Here is a 26088-nt window from a genome sequence, read left to right as displayed (position 1 = left end):
TTATAACTGATTTTAGACCAGCAGTTTGACTTAATTTTTATTTTTTATAACTGCAGGCACTTTGTTTAAGTTAAATCGAATTCTAAGTTTTATAAGGTCAACAATGTATTTGGCTTCATGCCACTGTACAGTTTATTGCTAACAGCTTGACTACATTTTTCTTTTTCTTTTCAAAGCCACTGTGTATTTACTTTTTATACCAAAAATCAAACCGTGAGCTGTTCTATATGCTAGTATCTGTACATAAGTATTTTTTCTGCCTTGAAATCATGATGCTTACACTCTTTCCTTGTAAAATGAATTATATTTTAGCATACAAAACTATTGGCACTGTGTTTAGAGAAATCATCTTTATGCCAGTGGTTACTGTATATAAACTGTTCCTATATAACAGCGATAATTTTTCTGTCATGCAGAATGCTCGTGCTTCCTTTAAATGAAGTCTTCCTAGGTTCATAGGTTGGTACTAGGCTATCGGCCCTAGGGCCTATACAAGCCTAGCCATAACAATTCCCTGGATATTTCTTCCCACAGTATTTACTTCCCTGGACCCCTGTCTAGCAGGGTGACTGACGTGATCCCCGGGGTGAAATTCCTATCTCCCATCCAATCATCAAGGTTCCTTTTGAAGAGGGCCAAGGAGGCACTCTGCTTGACATGTACGGGCAGCCTATTCCAGAGTATGGGGAGTCTCTGGGTCAGGAACCTATCCCTCCAGCATGTTTTGTTCATTGTGATGACAAGGTTTATATCCCTGGAGCGTGTGGCTCTGAGGGATTGGGATTTCTTTAAGTGTAGCATGTCCAACAGCTCTGGGTTTGACATGGCCTTGTATGTTAAGCAGAGATCGCCTCGGAGTAGACGATATGTGACAGAGTATAGCTGGAGTTTTTTAAGGCGGTCAGCATAGGGCATCTGCTTTAGACCTGTGATTCTTTTAGTGAGGTATTTCTGTGGCCTTTCCAGTTGTTGCAGATGTCTTGAGAGGTACATACCAAATGGGGGATTGTATTCTATAATGGGTCTAATGAGGGATGAGTACAGTGGGACAATGACCTCCTTTTTTCTGGATGAAAAGCCTTAGTGATGAGGTGTGCCACATAGAAGGATTTCCTGACTGTTGTGGCAATGTGGTTATTGACGGTAAGACCACTGTCCACCTGTGTCCCTAAGTCTCTTATCACACTTTCGGGTACTGTCACCTGTGTGGTAATTCATGGGTGCATGTTTTTTCCCAAAGGGGATAACTATACATTTCTTGGCATTGAGCTTGAGCCGATGGCTCTGGCACCAAGCATCTGTTTCTGTAAGGCCCTTTTGTAGAGTATCCACATCATTTGGGGATTAAATAACGGCTCCCAGTTTACAGTCATCTGTGAACTTTGTTAGCCAGAGTCCCTTAGTGTTGGCCTGTACTTCAGAGAAGTAGATGCCAAACAAGAGAAGTCCCAGGACTGAACCCTGAGGTACTCCACTTGTCACTTGTCTGGAGCAGGATTTGGAGTCAGCTACTTTTACAGTGTGGGTTCTGTCAGTAAGCCAGTTGTCAACCCATCGAGTGACGTAGGGATTAATGCCCAGCTTAGTAAGTTTATCTATGATTCCAGAGTGGGGGATGGTGTCAAAGGCCTTGGTGAGGTCCAAACGAAAAACAAAGCGAAAAGCCACCAGCTGGAAATCCAACTAATAATTTATTGAGATAACAAACAATATTAAAAAAACACAATATATAGGAACAGTAAGCGCATTCGTTTAATTAGTATTAAACTTCATCAGACAATCTCCATATAACATCACTTCCTTTTATAACTTCCTATCACTTTGAAAAAGCCTGCCAAATCACTTTCTAAATACGCGCATGCCTAGTTTATAAAAATGTGGAAATAGAAAATGAGAAACATATTCACTCAAATTCATGTTTATCCTGTGGATTGAATACTAATTAAATAAAATAATTTAACCATAAAATTTATATATAATACATATAAAACATATCTAAAAATGGGGATTTAATTATTAATTCTTAAAATCTTAATAAATAATTATAAATATACATAGATTATAAATAAATATTTATAGATATTTATAAATACATACATTACTATTATTATAAATCCCCCAATTTTATAAATTATATTATATTAAATTATATTATATAAAAGAATTAATCTTTGATTTTCTTCTTATCTAATGCTTTTAATTTTAAAATTGGCGTTATTGAACTACGTTCGTTTATTCCTGGCCATGAATCAGCCTGCAATTTAATTTGCCATTGCAGCTCTTTTTTCTCTAAAAATAGTCCCCATGGACATTTATCATCTATTTCAACATGATCAATAGACATAAAATAAAACTTGATGGTTTGTGTATTCATTAATATGTTTCGCAAGGGCATTATTTAATTTATTTTTCTTTATAGAATATTCATGTTCATAAATTCTTTGCGATAACATTCTCTCTGTTTTCCCTATATAAAATATCGGACAAGAATTACACATAGCTAGATAGACTATTGCTTTGGACTTACAATTATATTTACTTTTTAAAAAATATTTTTTATTTCTCAGAAAAAAACTATTGCCTTTTTTAATTTTATAACACCAATTGCAGGCTCCACATTTATTCATCCTCATATTTAAACTTTTATTAGTTGTTATGTTAGATCCATTTTTTAATATATCTTTAAAACATCTTCCTTTTCTATATACTATTCTGGGTAGATCAGATAAATATTTTTTACATTGTGGATCATCCATAAGAACTGTCCAACTATCAAAAAATATTTCTCTTAATAAATGATGTTCTTGAGAATAAGTGATTATTAAAGCTTTAGTAAAGTCATTCTTTCCATTATTTATTAGGCCATTAATATTATAATCATAAATTATACTAGATGTATTATTCCGATCAATAGTCTCTACCAAAATTTGTTTTCCCAAAATAGGTTTAAAATACCCGCTTTTTCTCTTATTTGTTACTTCCAATATTAATGAATCAACTAATGTCTTTGGGTAACATTTATTAATAAACATAGTTCTTAAAAAATCACATTCTATTTGAAATTCATCAAACTTAGTAATCATACGAGCAGCTCTAACCAGTTGTCCCTTCACTACAGATTTTTTCTGATGTTCAGGATGAGAACTATTATAGTGAAGAAAACTGTTCAAATATGATTTTTTTCTATGAATACTTGCAATATGTGTTGCATTTTGTAAATCTTTCGTAAGTTGTACATCTAGATAATTGATACTATTTTCATTAATATTCCATGTAAATTTAAAAAAAATCTGTAGTTTGATTAATATATATTAAAAATTCATTTAAAAATTCTAAAGTACCATTCCACATAAGACAAACATCATCTTGGAAACGATGATAAGATTTAATATATTTAAAATATTGACTGTTGAAAATGTATTTTTTCTCCCAGAAAGCCATTACGAAATTTGCATATGTGCCCCCACAAGGGGAGCCCATTGCTATACCTTTTTTCTGTAAATAATATTTTTTTATCAAAAGTTAAAAAAATTATTATTTAAAACAATTTCAAGAAGTTCTATTATCAAATTAATTAATTCTTGATTTAAACCTTGTTGAAATAACAATTCATTAATCCATTCAAGTCCTACTGTTTGAGGATCACAGTATATAGATCGCATACATCTATAGTCACCAAAATATCTTCCTCATCAAACTGAACCTCATTCATGTGCTGTAAAAATGTCCATGAATCTTTGCATATATGTTCTTCATTCTTAATAATCTTTTTTAGTTCATAATCGACATATTTAGCACAAGCTGATGTAATAGAATTCCGACCATCTACTAATGGTCTCATCGGTGGATCCCTCATATTTTTATGAATTTTTGGGTTCCCAAAAAATATGGGAATTCTGGGAGAGATAATATTAAGATAATTAAGCAAATTAATATCTATACGTTTCTCTAAAAATAAATCATATAATTGGGAATTTATTTTTCTATAAGCTGTATTTAATTCATTAATAGATATCTGTTCATATGTATCGGTTTCCAAAATTGATTTTAACTTATATTTATACATTTCATTATTCATTATGATGGCTCCCCTTCCTTTATCTGGCTTCATGGCTCTAACTTCTTGTTTTTTTTAAATTCATTAGAATGTTTTGTTCTTCAAAAGATACATTAGATTCACTAGTAGCTACTTTCACATATTTGTCTAAACATTTCAATTGATACACATTTTCTCATACAATAAAAGTTTCGGATGCAAGGGTGGATTAAATGTACTACTAATATTAAATTTACTAGATTCATTATAAATTTTATCATGGTATATCAAGGAAAAGTTGATTTTCTGTAAAAAAAGTTTTAAATCAATCATAACTGTAGTAAAATCAAAGGGCTTCGATGGAATGAAAGTATACCCTTTAGCTAACAAATTAGCTACGTCTTGAGTTACTTCAAGCTCTGACCAATTATTTTATTTAATTATTCATTCCACAGGATAAACATGAATTTGAGTGAATATGTTTCTCATTTTCTATTTCCACATTTTTATAAACTAGGCATGAGCGTATTTAGAAAGTGATTTGGCAGGCTTTTTCAAAGTGATAGGAAGTTATAAAAGGAAGTGATGTTATATGGAGGTTGTCTGATGAAGTTTAATACTAATTAAACGAAAGTGCTTACTGTTCCTATATATCATGATTTTTTAATATTGTTTGTTATCTCAATAAATTATTCGTTGGATTTCCAGCTGGTGGCTTTTCGCTTTGTTTATCATTTGTGCTTAGTTCGTTTTTGGATATGTCATTTAGTAACTCTAGCGAAACTGCCGTACAACTGGAAGATGTCCCGAATAGGACCGAAGGGTCGATCGGAGATTTAACAGCTTTAATTTTAAAGTTGTCTCAGTGTGTCGATAGACTGTATGAGAGACTAAATGGAGTGGAAAATAACAAGGAAAACAGGTGTTTGCCTGGAGGGACATCCGTTGATGTCTCTAATTACAATTTAATGCCAGCATGTCCAGATAGTGGAAACCAGCTAAATACAGATATTGGTTCCAAAAACAGTTCAGAAGATCATTTACCTAATACTGAGTCACAAATATACAATAGAAATAGAGAAACTATATTATCTTGGCCGTTGGGCCACGGACTTAGAAATAAAGACAATAAGAAAGATGAGATTCCCACTCTAAATGAATGGCTTGGTTCATCGTTTGCCTTTCATAAGGAGGCAAGTAAAGGTACTGTGACTCAAAACTTAATAATTATGATGAAAAATTATTAAAATGTAAAAAATTGCAATTAGAAAATGCCTGTCTTAAAGAGTGTATTAAACATAATATCATACCTAAGGGATTATGATTTTGATGCTTCCCTTCAGGTTTGGTATATAACTCTCCATTTCATATGGATCTTTTGCAATTGTTTGACAAAAGTGGAAAAGAATTACTTAACTTAATCATAAAATATAATCAAATGGATATTGATCAACTTGTGATTGAACTAGATAAACTTGATAAAGACATTAGATCTGATGTTTCCTTTGATAACATACAATATGAAATGCTCCGGATATATAATTCTATTGAACAACATATTGGAAGGTTAAAAGTAGGTAAAATGACTAAATTGGAGAGAGACCTCAACCAATATGCTAATGGTTTAGCATATCCTAAACCCCCTGGGGTTCAAAGAAAGAATCAACCATATGTCCATAATAACAAATCAAACAAAGACAATAGGGCAGATGAACCCAGAGATTTGAACCAACATAGGAATTTTGCGGAAGAAATTGATTTAACATATGATGATGAATTTCCAGAGTTAAGAAGATCGGAAAGACTTAAAAATAAAAACCCATATTTCAACCATTCAACAGCAGGGTTTCAAGGAGCCAACCCAAAGGACAAATATTGGAGAACTTAAGTAGTTCACGTTTTGTGAACTCAGACGAATTATATGTTGGGCATGACATACTAATGGATACTAACAATATAAGGATCAGTGATGATTTATTATGTATGAACTTAGAAGAATTTAATGTATGTAGAGAGGAAGTTGATTTTGAAATTATTAGTGGGAAAGTAGTAAACCACGAAGATCATAAATATATTATAACCAATGAAGGAGGCGACTTTAAAGTTTTCAATTTGTCAGAGCTTGAAGTAACTCAAGACATAGCTAATTTGTTAGCTAAAGGGTATACTTTTGCTCCATCGAAGCCCTTTGATTTTACTACAGTTATGATTGATTTAAAACTTTTTTTTACGGAAAATCAACTTTTCCTTGATATACCATGATAAAATTTATAATGAATCTAGTAAATTTAATATTAGTAGTACATTTAATCCACCCTTGCATCCGAAACTTTTATTGTATGAGAAAATGTGTGAGTATCAATTGAAATGTTTAGACAAATATGTGAAAGTAGCTACTAGTAAATCTAATTTATCTTTTGAAGAACAAAACATTCTAATGAATTTAAAAAAACAAGAAGTTAGAGTCATGAAGCCAGATAAAGGAGGGGGAGCCGTCATAATGAATAATGAAATGTATAAATATAAGTTAAAATCAATTTTGGAAACCGATACATATGAACAGATATCTATTAATGAATTAAATACAGCTTATAGAAAAATAAATTCCCAATTATATGATTTATTTTTAGAGAAACGTATAGATATTAATTTGCTTAATTATCTTAATATTATCTCTCCCAGAATTCCCATATTTTTCGGGAACCCAAAAATTCTTAAAAATATGAGGGATCCACCAATGAAACCATTAGTAGATGGTCAGAATTCTATTACATCAGCTTGTGCTAAATATGTCGATTATGAACTAAAAAAGATTATTAAGAATGAAGAACATATATGCAAAGATTCATGGACATTTTTACAGCACATGAATGAGGTTCAGTTTGATGAGGAAAATATTTTGGTGACTATAGATGTATGTGATCTATATACTGTCATCCCTCAAACAGTAGGACTTGAATGGATTAATGAATTGTTATTTCAACGAGGTTTAAATCAAGAATTAATTAATTTGATAATAGAACTTCTTGAAATTGTTTTAAATAATAATTTTTTAGCTTTTGATAAAAAATATTCTTTACAGAAAAAAGGTATAGCAATGGGCTCCCCTTGTGGGGGCACATATACAAATCTCGTAATGGCTTTCTGGGAGAAAAAAATACATTTTCAACAGTCAATATTTTAAATATATTAAATCTTATCATCGTTTCCAAGATGATGTTTGTCTTATGTGGAATGGTACTTTAGAATTTTTAAATGAATTTTTAATATATATTAATCAAACTACAGATTTTTTTAAATTTACATGGAATATTAATGAAAATAGTATCAATTATCTAGATGTACAACTTACGAAAGATTTATAAAATGCAACATATATTGCAAATATTCATAGAAAAAAATCATATTCGAACAGTTTTCTTCACTATAATAGTTCTCATCCTGAACATCAGAAAAAATCTGTAGTGAAGGGACAACTTGTTAAAGCTGCTCGTATGATTACTAAGTTCGATGAATTTCATATAGAATGTGATTTTTTAAGGACTATGTTTATTAATAAATGTTACCCAAAGACATTAGTTGATTCATTAATATTGGAAGTAACAAATAAAAGAAAAAGTGGGCATTTTAAGCCTATTTTGGGAAAACAAATTTTGGTAGAGACTATTGATCGGAATAATACATCTAGTATAATTTATGATTATAATATTAATGGCCTAATAAATAATGGAAAGAATGACTTTACTAAAGCTTTAATAATCACTTATTCTCAAGAACATCATTTATTAAGAGAAATATTTTATGATAGTTGGACAGTTCTTATGGATAATCCACAATGTAAAAAATATTTACCTGATCTACCCAGAATAGTATATAGAAAAGGAAGATGTTTTAAAGATATATTAAAAAATGGATCTAACATAACAACTAATAAAAGTTTAAATATGAGGATGAGTAAACATGAAGCCTGCAATTGGTGTTATAAAATTAAAGAAGGCAATAGTTTTTTTCTGAGAAATAAAAAAATATTTTTAAAAAGTAAATATAATTGTAAGTCCAAAGCAATAGTCTGTCTAGCTATGTGTAATTCTTGTCCTATATTTTATATAGGGAAAACAGAGAGAATGTTATTGCAAAGAATTTATGAACATGAATATTCTATAAAGAGAAATAAATTAAATAATGCCCTTGTGAAACATATTAATGAATACACAAACCATCAATTTTATTTTATGGCTATTGATCATGTTGAAATAGATGATAAATGTCCATGGGGACTATTTTTGGAGAAAAAAGAGCTGCAATGGCAAATTAAATTGCAGGCTGATTCATGGCCAGGAATAAACGAACGTAGTTCAATAACGCCAATTTTAAAATTAAAAGCATTAGATAGGAAGAAAATCAAAGATTAATTCTTTTATATAATATAATTTAATATAAGCAGAATAAAAACTAGAATGAACAGCAGATGCAGGGTGGTATCCAACGAGACGGAACCCGAATAATGAAAAAATTCTTTACTCAATCCAATGATCAAAATGAAGTACAAATACACAAAAACTGTGACTTTATGTGTATTTGTACTTCATTCTGATCATTGGATTGAGTAAAGAATTTTTTCATTATTCGGGCTCCGTCTCATTGGATGCCACCCTGCATCTGCTGTTCATTATAATTTAATATAATATAATTTATAAAATTGGGGAATTTATAATAATAGTAATGTATGTATTTATAAATATCTATAAATATTTATTTATAATCTATGTATATTTATAATTATTTATTAAGATTTTAAGAATTAATAATTAAATCCCCATTTTTAGATATGTTTTATATGTATTATATATGAATTTTATGGTTAAATTATTTTATTTAATTAGTATTCATTCCACAGGATATACATGAATTTGAGTGAATATGTTTCTCATTTTCTATTTCCACATTTTTATAAACTAGGCATGCGCGTATTTAGAAAGTGATTTGGCAGGCTTTTTCAAAGTGATAGGAAGTTATAAAAGGAAGTGATGTTATATGGAGGTTGTCTGATGAAGTTTAATACTAATTAAACGAAAGCGCTTACTGTTCCTCTATATCGTGATTTTTTAATATTGTTTGTTATCTCAATAAATTATTAGTTGGATTTCCAGCTGGTGGCTTTTCGCTTTGTTTTTCGTTTGTGTTTAGTTCGTTCTTGGTGAGGTCCAGATAGGCTGTGTGGACTGCCTTACCCGCATCCACGGCTCTGGAGACTGATTCGAAGAAGTCAATCAGGTTCAGGAGACAAGATCGGCCCTTCACGAATCCAAATTGGGTGGGGTCCAGTGTTTTAAGTTTATCAATGTCTTTGTTTATAAGTTCCATGATAATACATTCCCATGGCCTTGCAGATCAGGCTCGTAAGACTGATGGGGTGGTAGTTTCCGGGATCCAAGGTGGATGCCCCCTTGTGGAGTGGGATAACTGTAGCTGTGCGCCACTCAGTGGGCACAAAGCCTGAGGTGAGGGTATGATTAGACATGACACTTAGGTGAGGTGCCAGTTCATTTTGTAGTTCATTTAGTACACTGCCCGGGATGTCATCTGGTCCCATGGATGTTGTATTCTTAGCTATGGAGAGTGCATTTTTTACCTGTGTGGCCATTATTACCGGAATTTGGAAATCTTCCAGTATTGAGATGAGCCATTTAGGGGGTGAGAGGGGGGGTGAAGTTGGCACTGAATCGATCTGCCAGGATAGTGGCAATATCCTTGGGATCAGTATATTTAATGCCATTCTGTTGTAGCTCAGAGCAGATCTGAGCATTGCTCTTTAGATTCTTGACATAGTTATAGAATGTCTTGTGGTTGTCTTTGGAATATTTGGCAATTTTATTTTCATAACTAGCTTTGGAGAATTTTACGAGGGATCTCAGCTTCTTACTGAGGCTGGTAAGGGAGTTTTTTGCATCCTGGGATTTTCCTCTTTTCTGCAACAGTTTCTTCCTTTTGTTGTAAAGTTTGTTTATGGCAGGGTACCACCATATTGGCTTCCTTTTTTTGGAGGAGAGCATCTTGGTTCTATTTGGGATGGCACAATTCATGCATGAGTGGATGTGCTCAAACAGTGCCTTAGTGTAGGACTCAGCAGTCAAACTTTCAGTTCCCGTTTGCATGGGTGTCATGAAGTTTGTAACGTCTGACTTCAGTAGCATGAAGCTGGCTTTGGAGAAGTTTTTTATGGAGGTTTCCTTACTGGGGGGTGGGGGTGGGATGTGGATGTTAAGGGTGATTAGCTGACGGTCTGACCTGACCAACGAGGGGGTGACCATTGGTGTGGAGCATCGATTTCCCATGTTGGTAATGACCAGGTGTAGGATATTGGAGCCCCTGGTGGGACTATGGATTAGTTGATCCAGGGCATTGGAATTTATGAATTCCAAGAACTGTTGGACAAAGTTTTTGGTACACGAGTAGTTTTCCCAGTTAATGGCAGGGTAGTTGAAATTACCCAGTATTAGGGTGTTTGGTTGTATATTAATATTTTCCAGTATGTTTAGAAAGGTGTAGTGAGAATCTTGGGGCATAGTGGGGGATCTGTAGCAAGCTACAATTTGGATTGCAGTCTTACCTAGTGTTAGTTGCACCTGGAGAATTTCAGATGCATTGTGTTGGGCAACTAACCTAGTGGTGTGAATATCCTTGGTAAATATGGACACTCCTCCACCTTTAGTGTTTTGATCCTGGTTTGGTGGCTGAAAAGTGTGGTAAGAGTTGTAGCCTGGTATTGCAGGGGTGCTCTCTGGAGCTTTGAACCAGGTCTCAGTTACTGCACAGATATCAATGTTCTCCATTTTTAGGAGTGCCACGAGAGAGTGCATTTTGAGGTTTAGACTTCTAGCATTACCTTCAGATTTTGCATGCTTGTACCTGTTACGGTGGTGGTTTTGTCCTTTGAACTTTGCCTAAAAAAGGCACTATAGGGGTGGCAAGAGCCTTAGCCAGTAACCTGAATCCCAGGGGTGACAGATGCAGACCATCTCTGGCAAAGCATCATGGTCTGTCGATCATGTCGTCCCAGGCAGACAGATACTGGATCCCCTTTGAATGACACCAGAAGCTTAGCCAATTGTTGAAGTCAATCATTTTGTCCTTATATTGTAGTATCATTCTGGGTGAAGGCAGGATGCTACTCAGGGCTAGGGTTATACCTGCCTGGGCCACATGATCCGAGAGCTCTTCCATGTCTCTTTTCATGTAGTCCACGGAGGTATGTCTCAAGTCATTCACTCCAATATGGACAATGACAGAGTCATATTTGCACTTGTTGTGGAGTGACTTGAGTGCATGAGTTATGTGGTGGATCCTGGCACCCGACAGGCAGCTCACTGTAATTTTCTCCTTGTTCAGCCTGGTGAGTGGGACATCAGTGTGCCTGACTATAGAGTCACCTATGGCTAAAGTGTTAGGTACGGTGTCTTGCCTTAGGGGCTGTTGCTGGGTGGCACACTGGTGTTGTGAGCTATGTGACACTTTGGTTGTGATTGGTGTTTGTTTGCATTTCAGCTTCGAATGTTCTTGTTGCTTGGGCAAGTTACAGTTAAGGGCCTCCGCATATGTGGATTTAGTGTTGCTATGTGTGGGTGTTGGTGGTGTGAGTTTAGAAGGGCTATGTGTTGCTTGAAGTGTAGTGCAGGTGTTAACCTTCTCCTCTTGACTGTCTAGCACAATCTTGGGTGGAGAGAGCTTTGCTTCCAGTTTGGTTATGTAAGTGCATCTCTCACAGGTTGTAGTGTTGGGTGGTAGGAGGAGAGGGTTGTCTGTGTACATGAGGCAATTGCTGCATTGCCCCAGTATGCCCAGATTCTTTCCACATACATTCAGCTAGGATGTTTTATAGATGTGATCTCCCTTGCATACATTTTACATTGCAATTGGTAGGCAGAGACTGACTGCCATGCTGTGTTTATTACAAATGATTGCTTCACATGGAGCATGATGAAAACAGAGTACAATTGTGACCACAAACTGTTAGTGGTATATGCGCTCACCTCTGTCTGTGCTCACTTCCTTGTAGGGTTGTATGGTCTTGGGGATTGACTTGTACTCCACGTACATTAACAATGACACCAGAAATACTGGTGAACCTTCCAGTGTTGTATTCTCAGGACATTATTTTTCATCAGTAGATGGCTGCGACTGCACTAAAGGATCATGTCAGGATCCAACATTGGCTCTCAGGTGCTACTGATTGTTTCCACTCATTCTGTGCACCACAGGCAGACATGCTCTAATATAGGTTAGATCCAGTCCTGCTGTGCTTCTTTCAACTGAACTGGCATTTTTCTGTTAATTTCCTGGACTATTAGTCCTAAACACTATATACCAGGTTCATAAGTCATGCCCACTAATTGCATTTATTTTCTGGAAAGCAAAATAAGTACTGTCTTTAGATCACTTGTACATAAAATAATTTTATATAAACCATTGCCTTGAATAACTAGTAACCAGCTTCTTGTTAAGTGAAATAGCACCTGGTATAGTTTTATTTTCACCAGTAATGCATAAAACATAGAATATATAATCTGTAAATACTCACTTTTCATAGAAAAAAATCATGTTGTATTACATTATATAAATAATTTGTGTGCATAAAATCATACTACACAACTCAGACTTATATATAATTTCCATATAATCTATTTCTTATCATTTTTTTCTCAGCTACCACTGACTTTTGGCCCCAGTCTATCCCACTGGTCTTTCTAACACCATATCTGCTACATTTTAGGGGTACCCTGGACATGTCTCTTCAAAGGGTAGGTGTTTTCCGTCTGGACATCCCTACAACCACAGGAGAGGAATAGGGAGGCCAGGACTACCACACTGCCACCATCTAGGTTTTTCTTAGTTAAGCCTTATCCCCATTGACATGCTAGGCTTTATCTCACTCAGGTGGGTGTTCAATGAAACTGTGAAAGAACCCCTTTCCCCAACTACTAGGTTGCACATTCCTCTTTGTCCACCCCACTACAAAAGTACTGGTGCTTTTCACAGCCCCTGTATCACCAGTGGCACTTGTAAAACAGTTGGACCCCACCCAATAGCTGAAAAGATAACACCCCGTCACTCTTCTTCCTCCCAGCTTGCTCCAGAGGTTGTCTTAGCTGCTAATTAAACTTAGGTTGCTTGAGTCATTGTCAGAATCTAATCTCTCTATAGCAATGAAGCTGGCTTGTTTCTTATTATAATTATATATTATAATTAATGATTAGCCCATTTGTTACGCAGAAACACTTCTTTAATTACCTTAAATTGTTGCTTATACAGTCTTCACACAGCCACAATTTTATGCCATCAAGATATTTTTTTTTCAACAGGTCTGTCACGTGATTTTTGTTTTACTTCCCTTACAGATTTTGCATCTTGCAGCCCAGAAATGCTCCCTGTAAATATGGTCATACTAGCTGTCAGGCTGTTACTTCATATGAAGTGTCTGTGCTCCCATGTTAGTAAAATAAAGTAAAAGTCAGAGTTGGGCAGAGCATTTGCTACATATTACAAAAGGTACATTTAGCTAGCTGATTACATTTCTGCACACATACAGGCATCACCAAATATTTCACAAAATGCAATCCAGCTCTTTTGGCTTAGAGGGATAAAGTCCTGACTGCAACCCAAGTGAGCCAAGTTCAGGTAGCAGCTTGGTGCCTGTTGGAACTGATTGGGGTAAGGGAGGAGTGATACAGCACTGCTGACTTGCCTCTCTTTGGGTGAGGGTGAGGACGTGGGACATGGGTGTGCATGGTCCCATGGTAGGCACTCTGGCAGAGACTGACCATGTGACAGTGCTAACTGCTAGCAGTGCAGAGCAGTCTTAAGGCTTATGTCATCACTATTTTCAATCTGTTATTAACTTCACATGCAATAACAAAATACCATACTTCTTCCAGTATTCATTCAATAATGTAATCATAATCCTTACAAGACTTTCCATGCATATACTCTACATCATGAGTTTTATAGGCTCATGCTTAATCAAACAAACCTGCTACTATATAACCAACTACAGTACACCCCACCATTATATAATACTGCTCCCAAAAACTCTTTTTCTTTAAGATGCTTATATAATACAGACAACTAACTGATTAGGTTTAGCAACGTAGTACAAGCACATTAACAATGCACATCTGTCTTCTAATAATTATTTCATGCATACTTTCCAGCTGCTGCCTTAGTGCCTTACAACATCACAAAACTCCAAGAATATACTTTACCTTCACTAACCCACCTAAAGAATAAGACAAATAGGTAAATACAGTCACATGGAAGAATCACAAATTGTGATACTGACATCAAAAAAGTTACTTAAATACTCACTAAAAACAATTCACCAGAATCTTCAAGAACATATCAAGCAATTCTGTTTAACAAGATTAATACTTCTACTACTGGATGACATGCAACTTAGTCCTGGTCCTTTATTAAAGCTTAGCACACCTGTTAATCTCTCCCACTGTACCACATTAACAACAAAACCCAAACAGCTTTATATAGGAACTCTAATCTGTGGAAGAATCAATAAATAGAGCAAGTATCATTCTGCTCAGCACAGATACTTTAGTACTCCGCAAAACCTAGTTCTGGTTACCACAAAACAACATATATTTTTTTGCACACTGTGAAACTTGGCTAACAACTTCCCCTCTCCCGCTCTCCCCTGCATCATTTTAAGCTTATTTTCCTCACTGCACTACTAAATGCTTAGACAGGCCAAGCCCATGGATAAATGGTGGATGTATGCTTCTAACTGTAGACTTTATAGATCAGAAGATTATGGCCACCTCATTTACAACTGATACATTTTGGCACAGCTGTTTGCTAAGTGACATCATGGCGTATGGTTCAAGATTTACAAGCTGTAAATGAAGCAGTAATACCAAGAGCACCTATGGTGCCAGATCCACATACCTTGTTGAATGATTTAAAACCTCAACAGAAGTATTTTTCTGTGGTAGATATCAGCAACGCGTTCTTTTCGATACCGATACACCCTGACAGCCAGTATTGGTTTGCATTTACATTTCAGGGGAAGCAGTATACATATACGCGACTACCACAGGGCTATAGTGAAAGCCCAATGATATTCTCACAAGAGATGGCAAGTAATTTAGCGGGATTTATCCCACCGAGAGGTAGTCAAATTTTACTTTATGTTGATGACATTCTGCTGGCCGCCCCTACCCAGCGAGATTGTAAGGAAGATACTATAGCATTATTAAAATTCCTAGCAGTTGAAGGACACAAAGTAAGTAAAAATAAATTGCAGCTTTGGAGAAAACAAGTGAAATACCTTGGATATGTAATATCCAAAGATGGCAGAACATTAGATGAGGACAGAAAAGTAGTGATCTTACAAGCACCTAAACCCACAACCAAGAAGGAAATTATGTCCTTCCTGGGTACGACTAATTTTTGTCGAAGCTGGATCCCAAACTATGCTTTGGAATCTGCACCTTTAACCGACCTGATTTTTAAGAAGCCTATGGCAGCACAAGATTTAATACAGTGGACACCAGAAGCAGAATTAACTTTCTGCAAACTGAAACAATTGATAGCATCATCATTAGTTTTAGGATTACCAAATTATCACAAACATTTTTTTCAAACTGTAGATTGCAAGCAAGGTTATATGACATCAGTATTGACTCAACAGCATGGGGACAAACAACGCCCCATTGCTTATTATTCATCACAACTGGACCCAGTGGTGCGGTCTCTACCCCACTGTGTACAAGCAGTAGTTGCAGCTGCAATGGCAGTGCAGGCTTCAGCCTCAGTAGTGTTATTCCACCCTCTCACATTGAGGGTGCCTCATGCAGTCGCAATCATTTTACTGCAAGAGAAAGTAGCATATCTTTCCCCTGCTAGGCATCTTTCTTGTATGACTATATTGCTGAGCCAACCTCACATGACAATTGAACGATGTACTACTTTGAATCCGTCTACCTTGCTCCCAACTCCTGTGGATGGCACACCCCACAACTGCCTGCAGGTAATTGAGCAAAAGACACTGCCTAGAAAAGACCTCACGGATGTTCCCTTGGATGATGCCGAGGTGACATATTACGTGGATGGCTCATGCAAAAGGAGTCCTACAGGACAGAACCTAACAGGTTATGCAGTAGTTTCTGATACTGAGATTGTAGAAGTGAAACCTCTACCACATAGCTTATCTGCACAAGCAGCAGAGTTGATTGCCTTGACACGGGCATGTACCTTAGCAAAGGGTAAAAGCGTAAACATTTTTACAGACAGCCAATATGCTTTTTCTACTGTACATGTTTTTGCACAACAGTGGAAGAATCGAGGAATGGTGACATCTACTGGCAAACCGATTAACCATGCACAGTTTATTTTAGATTTGTTAGATTCTATTCAGTTGTCTCAGAAAGTAGCTATTTGTAAATGCATAGCTCATACAAAACAACAAGATAGGATTTCAAAAGGCAATGTGAGAGCTGACATAGCTGCAGAGCTAGCAGCTTCAGAAGCATTTCTTTTGAATGAGGAATTACAACCTTCTGAGATTTTAGACTTAGAAATGTTGAAAACAATGCAGACACTTACTACACAAGCTGAAAAACAAAAATGGAAAAAATGAGGAGCAATTATCAGGGAAGGGCTGTACATCTCCAAAGAGGGAAAACCAATATTACCGTCTAATTTATTTAGATATGCAGCTTTGTTGAGCCATGGGCAGAGCCATGTCTCAACAGGGGGGATGGTACAGTTAGTGAATCGGGTATTCGCTACGTACGGGTTTACAAACTACACTAAAAAATTTTGCCTGTCATGTCACACTTGTAATAAACATCATGCACAAGGGGCATTAAAGCCCAAGCAAGGGAGTTTCCCTACACCACCGTATCCATTTCATACTATCTGTATGGATTTCATAGAATTGAGCAAATGTGAAAATAAAAAGTACTGCCTTGTCATTGTGGATATGTTCTCCAAATGGGTGGAGGCCTTTCTGACTAGTAAACCAGATGCAGCCACTGTTGCAAAGACCCTAGTTAAAGAAATTATTCCTAGATTTGGCATACCGGAAAGGATCTACAGTGACAATGGTACACATTTCTTTAACCAAACTATACAACAGTTGAGCCGGTATTTTGGGATTTCTTTAAAACATCACTGTGCATATCACCCTCAATCTGCAGGGTTAGTAGAGAGGCACAATGGAGTTTTAAAGAATAAGCTTAAAAAACTTATGGTAGTCACACAGAAGAACTGGGTGTACTGTTTGCCCCTGGCACTGTTGAGCATGAGAACTGTTTCGAATGCAAAAGGATTGACACCTTTCGAAAAGATTTTTGGAAGAGCTTATTATATACCTCAGTGGAAACCTCTCATGCCTGCAGACCAGGAAGCAGACTAGACACTTGCAGAGTATATGAGGAGTATGCTGAATAACAAACATCTTTTACAGTTTAATTCTGTTTCAGATAAAGACCAAACCAAACCATTTGAAGTAGCAGTAGCCCCAGGCACTTGGGTCTGGGTGAAGACAATCAAAAAGAAGAATTGGACGACACCAAAGTGGGAAGGTCTGTATCAAGTACTGCTAAGCACTCCCACAGTGGTCAAAATTGCAGAACGTTCATCTTGGATTCATTTGACACACTGTAAACTAGTCAAAAACTTTGAACTTGATAAAACTCTTGCTAACACACAGCAGCAGTAGAATGACAAGACACAGAGATAATAGAAATGCTGAACAACTTCAGCAGTGTTGCATAATCATCTTAATAACTGCATTAGTGACAATGTTCTTTTTGCTGTGGCTTTTGCTGTGGCCTTTCTTTTCTTCAGCCACACCAGCTAGACTGAACAAACGTGATTCAACACTCATAGACTGGCATCCGAACTTTAACACTTACCAAGCAATCAAATATGTGTATGCTGAGACTTTTAATATTTCGAATTGTTGGATTTGCACAGCTATACCAACAGCATACGGGGGATTATTGATGGCTGCTGTCCCCCTAGGGGTCAATGAGACCTGGGAAAACTTGATTTTTGAGACTACACCTGTAAAATTTAGAGACAAAATTGCATTATTCCTACCTGTTACACAAACAGGAATTGAATGTTTTTTTAAGAATGACACGATTCAAGACGGTTGGAGTAAATGTAATGTAACGGTTTCTTATAAATGTTATATTAAACCTAAAAATGCTAAAAATGCAGAAACAATTTGTGATGCAGATTATGTCTCATACTTTGAGTCCTTGCATAAAACTGTCAGTGATATACAACATAATCCTGTTCTTTTAAAGCAACTGTCTATTATAAATAAGAAAATGTTTCATGCAGGGAAGGTGTATATCAGTACTAAGGTAGAAAACTGTTATTTCATATGTGGGAAAAAGGTATACAAATGGTTGCCTGAGAATTGGTCCGGCAGTTGTTTTTTGGGTTACCTGGTCCCAGCCATATGACACACTACAGCTTTGCCTCATGGGAGAATTCGAAACATCAGAGACGTCGCAAGGAAACCTGAAAATCCAATCAAGAAACCTGAAAATCCGATGGGACAGATCGTAGCAGGCTGGAGAAACCATAACTCCTGAAAGACAAGTTTAAACTAGCGCATATGGACTATTATATACCTCACTATCTATATACTATCATATCCTGGGCTGGCATAGCTCCTGCATATGGTGCAGTTAAATCAGTTTGGGAACTGAGAAAGCTATCCAAACTTCTCGAGGTTATGAGCAATGCAACTTTTTCTGCTCTTGAATTAATGACTGATGAACTAAATGTGATGAGAACTGTGGTGCTTCAAAACCGCATGGCTCTTGACTTCACCCTAGCGGCGAGAGGTGGTACGTGCGCTTTAATCAAAGACGAGTGTTCATTCATTCCCAACAAACACAAAATCAACGATCATTTGGAAGTGATTCAGCAAGTGTCAGACATGACCAGGCCAGGCCCGAACCCACTGATGGACTTTTTCCAGAATTTATTTGGGGGGTGGGGTTCCATCCTAATGAACATCCTGATTGCCATTTGTGTGGGATTACTTTTGTTAGGAGCATGTATTTGCTGTGGTATTCCCTGCATGAAAAAATGAATCAAAGATTTTATAGACATGTCAGTTTCTGAGACTTTGTATCAAAGTACTGAAATTGAAGAACTGTTGAAAAAGGAAACACTTTCATAAGTTTAAACTGAATGACTCTCTTAGCTGCAAATCCTCAAAGGAAAAGGTTAGGAGAAGAAACAAACTGTTTATGCTTTTGAAATAGAATAAAAAGTATTAACAGGGGGGAAATGTTAGAAAAATATGTAATAACATATGTGTGTAATGCTTATTTTAAATAAGGGAAGATTAACACGTTTTTATTCTATATGCAGCATTAGTTCTATTTGAAACTGAAAACATGCTTTTCTGAAATTGTGCTTTCTGACACTGCAAGATGCACTCTGACCTAGTTTGCTAGCACAGCAAAATACATGTTTATGCTTTGGAAATATACTGGAAAGCAGGTGATTTTCTGCTAGGTCATGAAATTAAATGGAGAATAATAATAATTTCTGTAGATCCATTCATTATGGACAATAAGCTCTGTTCGTGCTAATGAAAAAGTGCACAAGCTGCAAGAAAGTTAGATACTATAAACAATGAACTGTTTCAGAAATCTGTACTTGCATTGTGCTTGAATTAGCCATAGTACCTAGACTTGTAACATCACATAGCAAGAAAGTTATAATTGACTGGTGGTCGTCAAGGCCATCCTGTTTACTGAAAAATCTTTTTTAAACTTTGAAGAGTCAGCTAGAAATGTGAGAAACATCTGTAAAGTAACAGAATTGTGAACTGGTGGTCTGCTACGTCAGCCGTAGTGGGCAATGCCTTGAAAGAAAGGTATAATAATTGTGACACTTCCTGATTTTAGTCAGACAAACTCTGTAACTGCATTTTTTGTCTCCTTGCGCAAGAATAAAGATACCTGAACTGAACCTTATGCTTTTGGTCTTTTGAAGTATTTTCTTTGACAGCCATAGACCCTCTGTGTTGGCCTGAATTTCAGAGAAGTAGATGCCAAACAGGAGGGGACCCAGAACTGAACCCTGTGGTACTCCACTTGTCACTAGTTTGGAGAGTTTTTCCAATCTTGGGATTTTACTCTTTTTTGCAACAGTTTCTTCCTTCTGTTGTAGAGTTTGTTTATGGCAGGGGACCACCAGATTGGCTTCTTTTTTTTTGGAGGAGAGTGTCTTGGTTCTATTTGGGATGGCACGGCCCATGCACTTGTGTATGTGTTCATACAGTGCATTGATGTAGGATTCAGCAGTCATACTTCTACTTTCCATCTGCATGGGTGTCGTGACGTTTGCCACTTCTGTCTTAAGAAGCATGAAGTTGGCTTTGGAGACATTTTTTATGGTGGTTAGCTTAATGGGGAGTGAGGATGGGATGTGGATGTCTAGGATGATTAGCTTATGGTCGGATCTGACAAACAAGGAGCTGACCTCTGGTGTGGAGCATCAGTCACCCATATTGCTAATGACCTGGTCTAGGATACTGGTGCCCCTGGTGGGGGTATGGATAAGTTGATCCAAGGCATTGGAATTTATTGTTGGTACATGACTAGTTTTCCCAGTTAATGGTGGGGTAGTTGACGTCACCCAGTATTAGGGTACTTGGTCGTACCTTAATGTTTTCCAGTATGTTAAGAAAAGTGGAGTGGGAATCTTGGGGCATGGTGGGGGATCTTCAGCAAGCTACAATTTGGATTGCAATCTTGCCTAATGTTAGTTGCATATGGAGAATTTCGGATACATTAAGTTGGGCAACTAGCCTGGAGGTGTGGCTATTCTTGGTGAATATGGACACGCCTCTGCCTTTAGTGTTTCGGACCAGGTTAGGTGGCCAAAAGTTGTGGTATGAACTGTAGCCTGGTATTGCATGGGTGCTCTCTGGAGCCTTGAACCAGGTCTCTGTCACTGCACAGATGTCGATGTTGTCCATTTTAAGGAGTGTCTCGAGTGAGTGCATTTTGAGGTTTAGACGTCTAGCATTGAGTAGCATTACCCACAGATTTTGCTTGCCTGTATCTGTTACAGTGGTAATTTTGTCATTTAAACCTTGCCTAAAAAAGGCAATATAGGAGTGGCAAGGGCCTTGGCCAGTATCTGTCATCCCAGGCAGACATATACTGGATCCCCTTAGAATGACACCAGAAGCTTAGCCAATTGTTGAAGTCAATCATTTTGTCCTTGTACTGTGGTATCATTCTGGGTGATGGCAGTATGCTACTCAGGGCTACGGTCATACCTGCCTGGGCTACAAGATCCGAGAGCTCCTCCATGTCTCTTTTCATGTAGTCCAGGGAGGTATACCTTAGGTAATTCACTCCAACATGGACAATGACAGAGCTGTATTTGTACTTGTTGTGGAGTGACCTGAGTGCGTGCATTATGTTGTGGATCCTGGCACCCGACCGGCAGCTGACTGTAATTTTCTCCTTGTTTAGCCTGGCAAGTGGGACATCAGTGTCCCTGACTATAGAGTCACCTATGACTTGTGTGTTGGGTACATTGTTTTGCCTTAGGGGCTGAGGTTGAGTAGCACACTGGTTTTGTGAGCTATGATTTGCATTCCAGCTTCGGAGGTCTCTGTTGCTTGGGCAGATTTATATTAAGAGCCTCCACAAATGTAGGTGTGTGTTTTGTGTTACTATGTGTGGGTTTTGGTGGTGTAGGTTTTAAAGGACTCTGCATTGTGTGTGGTGTGCTGTGGGTGTTTACCTTCTCCTCTTGACTGACTAGTCCAGTCTCGGCTGGAGAGAGCTTGTCTTCCAGCTTGGCTATATAAGTGCATCTCTCACAGCTTGTAGTGTTGGGTGGTAGGAGGAGAGGGTTGTCTGTGTACATGAGGCAATTGCTACAGTGCCCCAAGATGCCCAGAGTCACCAGGTGTACAGGAGAAAACAAAGGGAGCTGACCCCTAGACATGCCTGGATAGGTGCTTATTTATTTCAGTACTAAAACTGTTTTTCTCTTTACTTAGTAAGAAAAGTTGAGTGCTGTAGCAATTTTTAGAATATCTAGTGCTTACAACGAGTTCTAAGCAAGTGTTGAGCTTAAAGAATCAGGTTTGAATGCTAAAACTGAAAAAAAAACTAGCTAGTTCTAAGGGAACATTTGAAGAACAGACTTTCTGGCACTGGTAATAGTTTAAAACTAGCTAAGCGGCACTGCGTGATGTGCAAACCTTGGTAAACACGGATTTTTAAGACAGAAAGTTGAAAAGGAAAGAAAGCAGCCCCAAACGGCCATTAAGGTACAATTCCTGAGCTGGAAACCACTCCTCTAGTGACAGATAGGCAGCTCATTGCTTACCACTCCCACTGATAAGCAGAAAGACTTCCCTGTACCATGGCAAGGTCTGGACAACTCAGAAATACAAAAATAAAGTCCTAAAGCCAGCAAATCTGGGATCCGGACTATTCTAGTATAGAAAAAAGGTGGGAAACAAGCAAACAGATAGCAATTTTTGTTTTTTAAGGTTAAATTAAGCAGAAAATGCAATTAAACAGTAAATAAGCACAGAAAAAGCTAATGCATTTGAGTGTGTAAAATTATCAGCCCGGCCAAGTCTCGAACCCAGGGCCCTGTACACCATAGTCAGAGCAATGTACCACTACACCATTTGAGCTGATTTGTCTCAACAGATGTCTCTGGGCAGGTGAACCAAGATGTTTATCATGAGGAGTATTTCTGAAATTCAAGACATTCAGGAAAACATCACTATTGTCTCGTTTTGACTTCTCTAGTAACTGTTTTGTAAGTGTATGTTGTGCCAAACCATTTGACTGTGGATACTCTGGGCTACTCGTGACATGAGTAAAGTCCCACTCTTCAGCAAATCTTTTGAACTATTGGCTTGTAAACTTTGTGCCATTGTTAGAAATAACTGTGTGGACTACAGTGGACTGTAAAATGATGCTTCATCTTAGTGATGACAGTATTGGATGCTAGATCAGAAAGTAGGTCAATCTTGAATCAATTTGAGTAAGAGTCTACTAACATCAAATAATGTTGATCATTCCATTTGAAAATGTCAGTAGCTACTGTCGACCAACATAGTTCAGGAATCTGGTTTAGCTGGAATGGTTCTTTCTGTTGATGTGACTTAGTACTATTACACACAGAACAAGATAATAGTACTCTCTCAATATCTTGTGACATAGAAGGCCAAAATAGTAGGTGACTTTATCGTCAGGCACACTGACGTCCCGCTCACCAGGCTGAACAAGGAGAAGGTCACGGTGAGCAGCCTGTCTGGCGCTAGGATCCGCCACATAACACAAGCACTCAGGTCACCCCAAGGCAAGTACAAATATGACTCAGTCATTGTCCATGCTGGTGTGAATGACCTGAGACGTACCTCCCTGGACTACATGAAAAGAGACATAGAGGAGCTCTCTGAGCATGTAGCCCAGGCTGGTATGACCCTGACCTTGAGTAGAATCTTACCCTCACCAAGAATGATGCCACAATATGAAGACAAGATGATCAATTTCAACAATTGGCTTAAGTATTGGTGTCATTCAAAGGGGATCCAATGCCTGTCAGCTTGGGATGATATGCACGACAAGCCACGATGCTTTGCTAGGGACGGCTTGCACCTGTCACCCCTGGGCTTTTGGATATTGGCAAAGGCTCTTGCTACCCCCATAGTGCCTTTTTTAGGCAAGGCTCAAAAGACAAACCCACCTCCATAGGTATCACAAAGGATAAGAAACTAAGAGTAATGCTACTCAACGCTAGAAGTCTAAACCTCAAGATGCACGCACTCGAAACTCTCCTTAGCATGGAGAACGTCGATATCTGTGCAGTAACAGAAACCTGGTTCAGGACTCCCGAGAGCACCCCAGCACTACCATGTTATACCTCATACCATGCTTTTCGGCCCCAAAACTTGGACCGAACCACAAAAGGAGGGGGAGTATCGATATTCATCAAAGATACCCACACCTCCAGGTTGGTGGCAAAGCATGAAGCATCAGAGACTATCCATGTGCAACTAACAGTGGGTAAAACTGCCTTCCAGTTTATAGCCTGCTACAGACCACCCTCCCAAACCCAGGAACCCCACTCGGCCTTCCTGAGAACACTGGAAAATATGAAGGTCTCTCCGAACACCATTATATTGGGCGACTTCAACTACCCAAACATAGATTGGGAGCATTACTCTAGCTCCAACACCCTTGCCAAAAGGTTCCTATAATTCATAAACTCAAATGCTATGGAACAACTTGTTACCACTCCCACAAGAGGGGAAAACATACTGGACCTGATCATCACCAACATGGGGACTCTATGCTCCAGACCAGAAGTGTATCCCTCACTGGTAAGATCAGACCATAAACTGATCTCACTGGATATTCACATCCCGACCCCACCCCCTTCCCAGAAAACCACAGTGAAAAACTTCTCTAAAGCAAATTTCACACTCCTCAAAACCGAGGTGGAATCCTTCAAAGCCCCCGGACCTGTGGAAAATACGGCCCAGACCACAGAATCCTTTATAAATGCATTCTATGAACACCTTCAGGAATGCATGGGTCATGCAATCCCAAATAAAACCAAGACCCAATCCTCCAAAGGCAGATGACCTGTCTGGTGGACCCCAGCCATAAACAAACTATACAATAGAAGGAGGAAGCTACTACATGATAGAGCAAAATCCCAAAAAGGGAAGGCATCTCTGATCAGTATCAGCAAAAAACTAAGGGCACTCATAAAATCGTCAAAGGCCAGCTTCGAGAGAAAAATTGCACAGGACACTAAGGATAATCACAAGGCTTTCTTTAGTTATGCTAGGAACCTGGGTGGGAATTCCCAGATATGCTCAGAATTAGTCCAAAATGACAAAAAATACACTGATCCCACAGACATTGCCAACATCCTAGCTGACAGGTTCAGCGCAAACTTCTCCCCCCCCCACCAAAAGGGCAAATATCTATCCCAGCAGAGTGCTGCCCCCCTGACATCTCAGATGCTCAGGTGGGAGCCGCCCTCTCCAAAGCAAAAGACACAGCATCAATGGGACCAGATGGTGTCCCAGGCTGCGTCCTACATGAACTCCAAGAAGAGCTAAACCCAAACATAAAACTACTGTTCAATCTCAGCCTTACTACAGTATATGTACCCAAAGAGTGGCGTACAGCAACAGTGGTCCCTCTCCACAAAGGTGGTGCCTCAACGGACCCTGGAAACTATCGCCCCATAAGCCTGACTAGCTTGGTCTGCAAAGCTATGGAAAGGATCATCATGGACCTCATAAATAAAGATATTGGGGACCTACAGACACAGGATCCTACCCAGTTTGGCTTTGTTAAGGGCAGATCCTGCCTCTTAAACCTGGTTGACTTCTTTGAAACAGTCACCAAGGCCATTGACGAAGGGAAGGTGGTCCACACAGCCTATCTGGACCTCGCAAAAGCCTTCGATACAATACCCCACTCTGGCATTATAGATAAGCTCACCAGCTTAAATATAAACCCCTATGTCACTAGATGGGTTGCAAACTGGCTCAAGGACAGAACCCACATGGTTAGAATTGCTGGAGCCATGTCAGACACCAAACCAGTTACAAGTGGCATCCCACAAGGCTCAGTCCTGGGACCTCTCTTGTTTGGTATATATTTCTCGGAGGTACAGGCCAACACGGAAGGACTGTGGCTGACCAAGTTCGCAGATGACTGCAAACTGGGCGCCATAATCGACTCTCCAGCCGACACAAGCATCCTCCAAAAGGGCCTCATAGAAACAGACAACTGGTGCCAGAGCCATGGCCTCAAGCTAAACACCAAAAAGTGTATAGTCATCCCCTATGGCAAAAACAAAGTGCCCACAAATTACCACATAGGTGGTAATCCATTAAGTACAGAAGAAGTAATTAGGGACCTGGGGACCCAAGTTGATAGCAATCTCTCATTTGACAACCACGTGGCCAAAGTGGTTAGAAAAACATTTTATATAGC

This window comes from Protopterus annectens, chromosome 2.part0, assembly GCF_019279795.1.
Source record: "Protopterus annectens isolate FY-2018-M chromosome 2.part0, PAN1.0, whole genome shotgun sequence".
NCBI classification, from domain to species: Eukaryota; Metazoa; Chordata; order Ceratodontiformes; family Protopteridae; genus Protopterus; species Protopterus annectens.
This window is presented reverse-complemented; position numbering follows the sequence as displayed.